Raw genomic sequence first — 9,443 nt, 5'->3', positions numbered from 1 at the left:
ATATAATAAGCTGTGTAAGCTGAGCGTGTCCAATACTCGACGCTTGCCACGAGCCAGCTAGAAGCATGGCCATTTTCATATGACACTTCGTGTGTGGAACTAAGGAGGAATGAGAAGAGCCCTTTAAGAACTAGGCCTTAAAAGTGCAATAATTGTGTTGGAAAAACTGTTTTCAAAAAAAAAAAAAAAGAAAGAAAACTTTCTTTTTGTCCCCCCTCTCTCCTCTCAATTGCCCGTTGTCATCTCTGTGACCTAACTCCCATGCTTTTGCCAGTGTCATCACCCTAAGGAATCCCATTAGGATTTTAAGGGACCCGTTTAGTTGTCACTTTCTATGCTCTTCCTGTTCCCTCTCCGGGCAGAACTGATGCTTTTCCTTTGCACCCTCACTATCATTTGGGGTCACTGGTGTTCATCAAAGTTACCTGAGGCAATTCTTAAAAATATAGATCTCAGATCTCTCCCCAGCCTATTGATGCAGAATGCTTTTGGGTGGACCCTGGAATCTGCATTCTAAAGCACCGCAGGCGATTCAGATGTTGTTGGTGGCAGGATCACGACTGTGCGAACCTAGGCCATTGCTCCTGTTTTGAGCCAAGAGGCAGCGGTGCTCACCCGCAGCTCAGATTTCAGAGCCAGGATGCCTGGATTTAAGTACTTTACATACTACTGGTTATATGATCTTGGCAATCTCTCATTGCCAAGATCGCATAACCAGTCCTCATCCATAAAATGTAGAAAATCATACCACCTACTTCATAGAACTCTGATAATTAAATAGGTTCATACATGAAGGGAAACTATCAGTGTCTGATGTGCTTTGAGAACTAATAAATATGTGCTACTAACATTAGCATGGATAAATTTATGACACTTATTAACAATTTGAGGAATTCAACATGCTTAATATTAAATTTTAGTCATTCTCTATACTCTGGGCTGATAAATATAATATTATAACTAATATTCACTATTATAACTATGTAATAATATATGGGGAGATTATTGTTGCATGTCCACTTTAGGGGGTGCATGTAAAAGGAATGGGAGTTTACTCAGTTCTGTAAGTGGTAAAATATGCAGAGAGGGAGTGAATAAACATGAAGATGATGCTGATGACAACAGCTATGTTGGGAGCTACCGCTGTGAAACGAGATGGGCGTCATCTCTATTGCTGGGTAATTATTAGTGTTCCTTGAGACTATTCAAGAAACTACAAACATTGAAAGTGTGAATTAAACTTTGAAGTCCATCTTTCCCTTTAGTCAGACTTTGGTTTGCCTCCTACAAGACACATTTCAGATAGAGTAAGACTCAATTCTCTGCGATTCCCATCCCCATTGAACTTGTGTGATAGTGTCCTGACACAAAGACTGAAAATAGAATACATTCCTGTAGGCAAGCTTTGCATTGGCATCAGAGAGTTTTAATGCAACCTGGAAAATTTCTCTGTTCACTACCAGGAATTGGTTTTCACCATGAGAATCTAATTTATGACTCATTTGAATGATTTGAATATCTGTGTGCAGATGGCCCATGCTAAATGTTATATATTATTTATAAGTAATGCTAAGCAGAGATGCAACAATTTTACTAGTCTGTCCATTTCTAACTTGAATACTCATCTTTAAGAAACTTGCGAACCACACTCACCTTCCTTCTACTTTTTACTTATTAGTTTTTCTAATCACATCCATGTCTACTGGTTAATTTTGATGGCTCCGGAGGTAGATGCCTGGCTTCAAATCCTGGGCCGTTGCTCAGGGGTTGTGTGACCTTGGGCAAATAACTCAACCTCTGTGGGCCTCGGTTTCCTTCATTACAGAGTAAGGATCATAACACCACCTCCCACTTCAGGCTGTTTTTAGGATCAAATGAAATACCTGTCACCCAGAACATACTAAAACACAGTAAATGTTGGGTATTAACTATTACTGGTACTTCTGCAAACTGGCTCGAGCTATCTCTTGACAGCATTTGCTTTGCAGTTCTGTGATTGCTCATCACGTGTGTGTTTCCTAACTGTATTATCAATTACTTGCTGACCATTTTGTCCCTCTCCTTGTCTTGGGGCCTTATCTGGGGTGCCATCAACAGCAGTACACAAGTGTACTGTTTAGTCACTTCTGGCCTCCACCTGCCGCTGGGCAATCAGTAGTCAGGCACGCCCCACCTGGCACTTCTCGAAATAAAACAGCTCTACAGCATTCAAAGGAAAACCGCGGAACGCACACTCCAGCGGCCTTCCCAACCAACCCCTCTAATTCTTCTTCTCGTTGCAGGATGTTCCGGGGGCTTTCCCTGTCCTTGTTCCTGGTGGCCGTGCTGGTGAGGGTGGCGGAAGCCCGGAAGAACCGGCCGGCGGGCGCCATCCCCTCGCCTTACAAGGACGGCAGCAGCAACAACTCGGAGAGGTGGCAGCACCAGATCCAGGAGGTGCTGGCCTGCAGCCAGGAGGCCCTGGTGGTCACGGAGCGCACGTACCTCAAGAGTGACTGGTGCAAGACGCCGCCGCCGCGGCAGGCGGTGAGCGAGGACGGCGGCCGCAGCCGCACCAGCCTCAACCGCTCCTGCTAGGCCAGTGCGACTCCTTCTACATCCCGTGGCCGGTGAAGGAGGAGGAGGAGTCCTTCCGGTCCTGCGCCTTCTGCAAGCCCCAGCGCGTCACCTCCGTCCTCCTGGAGCTGGGTCCTGGACCCGCCCTTCCGACTCAAAAAACTCCAGAAGGTGAAGCAGTGCAGGTGCATGTCCGTGAACCTGAGCGACTGGGACAAGCAGTGAGCGCCCCGGAGGGCACAGCGCCGCTCTGCACGCGCCCTCGCCGCTGGGTCGCGCCGCCACCGCCGCCGCCCCCGTCCCTGTCCCTGTCCTACGAGGCCACTCACGAGCTGCCTGGTGTCCCCCACCCCCACAGCGGCAAGCAGGTCTCTTGGGGCTGATGGTGTCCTTGTCCAGAACGTGGACCCACCGCAAGTGGAGCTTTGCTGATGTGTCCCTGACCGACCCCGGGCCCCATCAGAGCCTCCCGAACCGGGTTGTGGATCAGGCCCGAAGGAAACGGCTGGAAAACCACCTCTACCCGCCACCCAGCCGTGGGAGAGGACCTTTCAGGCGATGCGCTGTCAATCCGGCAGTGATGTTTCCACCGTGTGGAAAAGCGAGTATTTCCCTGGCCTCCCCCTACACTCCGGCTCGCCCCCCTCCCGCGCAGTGGAGGGCGAAGGATGCGTCACTCTGCTGAGCTGTCCCCAAACCTCTCCCACGGGTCCCTGGACCTCTGGCTGGGCGCGCTCCCTCTGTGATCCGGAGGCTGCCCTCGGCCTCTACTGTCACGCGGCTGTTGACAAGTCACATGAAGATGTCCATGGACAGGGGCTCTCCTCGCAAACCTGATACCAAGAAGACAACTTGAGCCACTTGGATCCCGAAGTGGCCTTCCCTGGGGACCTTGCTCACAGCAGGCCACACCCTCCCCCACCCTGAGCCACCATCATCCCTTCTTCCTCACTGTCCTCCCCCAACCCCCTTGTGGACTGAAGACAACTCTGGTGTGCATGCTATTACCGCTGCAGTTAGAATATTATCACACACAATGGTCTCTGTATTAACGCTGGTTTTATAATTGACCTATATTGTAAAGAGCTGTTTAAAAAAAAAGTATTATAGACCTATCCATATATTGTTTCACATGTTTTGCCTCTGGCTTTGCAGCACAATTCTGAGTAAGGACAGCAGGTGATGATCTGCCCAGAAGGTGTTTTTAAGTCAGAAATAATGCCTGGTCAGCAGTTCACTGTCATGCACCTATTTTAGATTGGGCAGGGAGATGGGAGGAATCGAATTTGACTTTGATTATTACGTCACGGAAGCTACTAAAGCATTGCAGCAAAATGTAGAAATCAGGCTGGGATGGATGAGTGTCGGGAGGGGAGTCGTTTGGGAAGTTATTAACCCAAAACTCAAAAGCCTGCCATGCGGGGTGAGAAGGCGTGCTATTTTCACTGCCATGACACTAAGCAAAAAAAAAAAAAAATATATATATATATGTGTATATATACACATATATATATATTTCCTGTTAAAAGAAGGAGATATTTAACAATATAAGGAGTCAGGCTACTTTGTGGTATAGGAAGAAGGGAGGACTATAATATATAGAATATTAATCTAGTTGAACTGTCCTGCAGAAAACAACTTGCTTCCTTTTCAAAGTATAGACTGTACCAAGTTCACCTTTCACTTTAATAAGGAATTGTTGAAGTTTCCGTGTTGTGGACTCTTGATATAAAGAAGTAGAGATAGTTTATTTTCCAGCAAAATGATACTTTCCTTGGGTCCCTTTGCTAAAATGTCCTAGGGAGGCTTCCCTGTGAGTAGTGTGTATGGAATCTGACTAATGTGACCGAGATGCCCCTGGCGGGAGTCAGCATGCTTTGCAAACTTTTCACTGGTGTCTCCCTGGCCAAGGGGGATCCTGCCAAGGGGGCGGTTCCCTAGTATGTGAGAGAGACCCTCTCCAAGCGTCTCTGGGGACTGAAGCTTCCTGACACGAGGCAGTGGCAGTAGATCTAGAGACATTCACCTAGAGAGCACGACTGGGCTTGGGTGTGTTGGTGGATCTATTTCAGGTCTCTGCACTGGGAGGCTCTTTCCTGTCCCTTCTGTAACACCATGAGACCTGAGCAGCCTGTGCTGTTGGAAAGCACTTGGCTTCGTAAATGGGTAAACACAGCCTGAAACCAGGAGGCAGAAATACAAAGAAATCTTGAAGGGCTGGAGAGAAAAAGTAGAGAAGGTGTCCAAGGGCAGAACTGATTTTTGCGTTTAGTGGAAAACCTCAAGTCAGACTCAGTGGCAGAATGCGCAGCAGGAGCACTGCGAGGGAGGGAATGTGATCACATGATCAGAATGGAGGCTAAGGGGGTGCAGTAGGAGGGGAGTGGAGGGGAGTCTCCGCCCCAACTGCAAAGCCAGCCCCTATCATGTTATTAACACAGAACCCCCCCCAGATAGGGGGAAGACGAAGCTGAGAATTTGCGGAATGCAAACATGAGCACACTCTCTGTTAAACCCAGCCGTGGGTGTAGCAATGAAAGCAATATGGTATGCTGCAGTGTGAAGCTCCTTCTGGAGGCTGTTGTATGGACAAAGTTTGCCTTCTAATGGCTCAAATTGTATTTAATTGTTTTCTTTTTTTTGTTCTGTTTATAAATGAAGAAAAGCTATAAGTATAATGTAATTATTTTATAGATATACTATTAAATTATAGAACAAATAAAGATACTGTAGGGTTATATGTGAGCCCGGTGTTACGTGCCATAAAAGTGGAATTCTGAACTTGTTGCAATGAACCGTGAAGGAGCCCCGTGCACTCAGAGTGCTTTTGTCTGACACGGTGAGTTCAAGCCCTAACTAGTTGTCACACCGTCTCCTTTGGGTGCAGGCATCTTCACCGAGATTCAGAATCAGGCATCCAAGGAGCAGAGGTGGTGGGTGGGGCTCTCAAGCCTGGTCTTTGGGAGCTTCCAAGGCTCTTCCAGATCTCCCGCTGCCCGAAGACAGAATATTCTCGCTGTGCTCTCTGAATAAGAAACACTGAACAAGGAAGCCTTGAGAAATTCCTGCAAATAGACGTCTGCACCGTTATGCTCCTCTTCCGTTTAGCAGCCAGTGAACACCACACCTGTCTCCTCAACATGCTAGAACGTGTCCTTAGTTTTGTTCCTTTCCACATTGACTTCTCACGAGTTTCAACATTTCTTAATTTAAGTACTTGTTAGTTCCACAATGTCTCCATTTTTCTACTAATTGACTTATCTGCCATGCAAGAAACTCAATTATCAATAAAAAATAAAAACCTTAAGAAAATTTCACATGGTTGATTCACTGTGTGGACTTCAAAGGAATTAAATTCAACTTACTAAAAAATAATTCATCTCAATTAGTAAATGGGACGCAATAGTCCACTTTGGGATTCCAATTCACTTATTTTTGAAGTTGGCTGACTAATTTTTAATTTATAAAGTCAAGGAAAATGAATTTTTGCTATTGCTCCAACAACATAGAATGTATGTATTCCTAGAAAGCTTACCTAATGGTTAATCTAACAGCACTGATTATTAATGTCTGCATAGGAGATAGCAGTAAGACCAAATCATAAATAATGCAATTGAAACTTATTGATCACGTTATCTTCTGAATTCTACTTAATCTCCAACCTTGCCTCCCTCTCTGCCCAATTCCACTGCCACTACTCCTCATGCACAGCAGGAAGCCCATCCACTTGACCAAAAGCCAAAGACGGGAAACCATGCAGTTTTTATTGTTGTCATTTGTATTCATTTGTGTTTCTGGCTTCTCCAGTATTCAATGTAGAATATGAGGCAAAACAAACAAAACCAGGGAACTTACTGCCGTATCGTTCCTTGAATCCTGAGTTTCTTACCTGGTCTGCATCCTTTTCTCCACCTTTTAGGATCTTCTTATGTTTGCTTTATATATGTACATATACAATGTCTAGAGATTTTAGTGGGAGGAATAGAGAAAATGTGTCTACTCCATCTTGCCCAGAATCAGAATACCCCTGAATCTTTATAAGTTTTATCAGCCACTTGCTAAGGTGTATAGAGTGTGCAATTGCTAAGACCTCCAACATACCCCATATCTCTCATCTGGTCTCATCTGATAATCATATGGTGAATCAGCGTAGTGTTTTACAGAATGTCCATAAAATCCAGGTCCCTCAGGTGTAAGAACTTACCTAGGCTGGGGCAAGACTGTAAACATAAGCTTGTTCATCCCATGGGAACACAGAGTGCATCTAGTTCTCCTTCCTATAGGTACGGCAAAACCCTCACATTTTCCAGATCAAGTTCTGGAGGTTGTTTTCATCTGCTCTAACAAAAAGAACACATTGAATACTGTAGCTACAGTATCTCCTGCCATGTTCCATTTGATTTTTGTCAGAGCCAGGAAAATATGACAGGGGCTACTACATATTAACGTCTTTGAAAGTTTTGTTAATTTCCTCCATTCCTTCTGTAATTCAGCATTGTTTTTCTGATTTACTCATTTTGCTGTGGTGAGGAGCAGCTTTGGAAGCTTCCACGTGTTCCTCACTACTGCAATAGTTCTTACTTAACAACTCCCAGTGTCAATATGAGGGTTCTTCAAACTGCCAAGAGTGTCCCTTCCAATCATGTATTTGGAAATCGGAAATCGGGGGAAGAATCACCAGGATGGTCCATGGACCGGTGGGCCCACTGAGAGCCAGACCTTAGCTAGGACTCTAGCAGCCCTGTGGGTCCCCACATCAGCAGGGAGCCATGGCGGTTCACTGGGGCACCAGGTTATTAGTGTCAGTTCAGACCTGGTGATCAGTAATTCTCAAAAGTCTTGAGTATACTTTTCTCCAAAGCATATTGACCTGAATAAGTGGTCCTAAGTTCCCTGATTAAGGAGTGGGGAAAATAATAAATTAATAGATTTGCCCTGTTATTGCAAGGTTGTAGGAATCACCCACTCCTTCAGCCAGTGGAATCCAAGTCTGATCTGGAAACTAGGCAAGAGATTGTGCTCTTTATTAACCTACTGCCCTCTGCTTCTGATTATCCGTTATTGATTTCTTTTGACTGTGTAAATTAAGCAATACCCTTGTTAACCCCGTGTCTATCTTCTCTCCAGGAACACCATGTTCTGTTCGCATCTCCAGCAGTCCTTTCACTGGAAGCCATTACAGTCCTGTCACGCTTTGCAACACCTGTGCCCATATTACTTCTGAGAGCTAAGCGTTGCAACCTGGCTTATATTATTTTGAGATCTTGCTACTCTCCTGTCCATCAGGGAACCTAGTTTTATAACAGCATCTCTTCCTACAGTTGTCCCTGGCCAACAGATGACAGCACTTCTAAGCTGCTCACTAATGCTGCTGCCCTTCTCATGAGCACAGGCATCATTGCTTTGGGAAACAGAGACTTTACTAGAACATAGTTGGCCAGTGGGTTTTTGTTTTGTTTTGTTTTGTTTTGTTTAGCTTTACATGGCAAATGCACTTTAGCATGCCCACTTCTCTGAGCCTTGGGATCCTTTTATCTACCATGCATCATGAAAGCTTTTGTATTTCTGTTTCATTGAGTGTACATGATAGCATTTGTGGCCCTCCAAGAATTGTCCTAGCAGCTTATTATCACCACCCCTGGGGGATTTGCCACAGTGTTAATCACGGGAGAGCGCTCCCAGGGTGATAAGTATCCCTTATCCAACTTAATGTCCTGCTCCCCTTCCTTGATCCTGCAGACCCAGGACACATTCCCATGCTGCTTCTCCTGGCTTCTGCTGCAACTTCACTGTACACCCCCTCTCCTTCCTTAGCCCACCCCACACAGCCGCAGTAGGGGTGGGAGCTTAACAACAGGCCTAAGTGGGTTCAAGGAAATGTGGGAGTTTGAAAGTCTCAAGTGCAACTACTTGGGTACTTCCCTCCCAATTTCAGGGCTTCTACTTCTTCCCCATTAGGGTTCTAACCTTGGCACAGGAGACTTGCTGGAGATGAGAATCCAAATTTCTCTGAAACAGCACCCCTTTTATAACTGAGTCCTTCTCTGACTGCAGGAGACTAGGGCCTAATTAAATGCTGCCAAAGAGACCCTATCTGTGGCTTTCACGCTCCACCTGAATTGGTGATTGATTAATCATCCTGAGTGTTTTATTATCTCTTCAACAAACCAGCGCCACTTGGAAATAGGTAGCCAATCCCAAAGTCCTTATGGTCACTCTGTCCCTCATAATTTTAAAACACCAAAGATATTGCACCATTGAGTCCTCCCCACCATCATCCCATCCTAATTTACCCCTGGGTGAAGTTTTAACACATACTGTGACAGCCTGCCATGGGCTGGCCAGCGAGTTAGCCATCTCCACATCCGGCTGGAGTGTCCTTCCTCAGGCTGTTCCTGGACCTGCCTGTCTTAGACTGGTTTCCCAGACTCTGAGAAAGGGTTGTCAGCAGGTTTATGGGGGACTATTGTAGAACAGAGACCTGTAAGGGTGTGAGGAAAACAGAATTGTGCAGCAGGAAAAGCAATCTGGTCACACTTGAGGTCTTGTCTGATCTTATGGGGAGTTCTGGAGCTGGGATGGCATTTTAGAGTTGTCCCAAATGGAAGCAACGGGGACAGCCTTTGTCACCCACATCAGTCAGTCACCGCCCACAGGCCATCTCAGGAAGGGGCATGGATTTCCCTTCACTAAGGACAACTCCCAGTGAGGGATCCAGCCCTTACGTTCGGCGGGGCTCAGGGTGCAATGCAATGGGTGCATCAGGCCTAAAGAAGGCATCTGGGCAGAGCACCATGATAGCCACCTTTCTGTGTGTGTTAGGGGTCGGGGGTGGGGGTGGAAATGGGAAGAAGGAGGAGACAGAGTAAAGAACATGGAGGGCCTTG

At 46.1% G+C, this 9,443-nt stretch overlaps 1 pseudogene; it reads left to right on the top strand.

Annotated features, from left to right (window-relative positions):
- Positions 1-2,279: 2,279 nt before the first annotated feature.
- LOC138399109 (gremlin-2-like) lies at positions 2,280-2,781 on the top strand (annotated as a pseudogene).
- The last annotated feature ends 6,662 nt before the right edge of the window (positions 2,782-9,443 follow it).

This window comes from Eulemur rufifrons, chromosome 18 (assembly GCF_041146395.1).
Source record: "Eulemur rufifrons isolate Redbay chromosome 18, OSU_ERuf_1, whole genome shotgun sequence".
Classification (NCBI taxonomy): domain Eukaryota; kingdom Metazoa; phylum Chordata; class Mammalia; order Primates; family Lemuridae; genus Eulemur; species Eulemur rufifrons.
The sequence above is the reverse complement of the archived record's forward strand: the minus strand, read 5'-3'. Positions and strand labels throughout refer to the sequence as shown.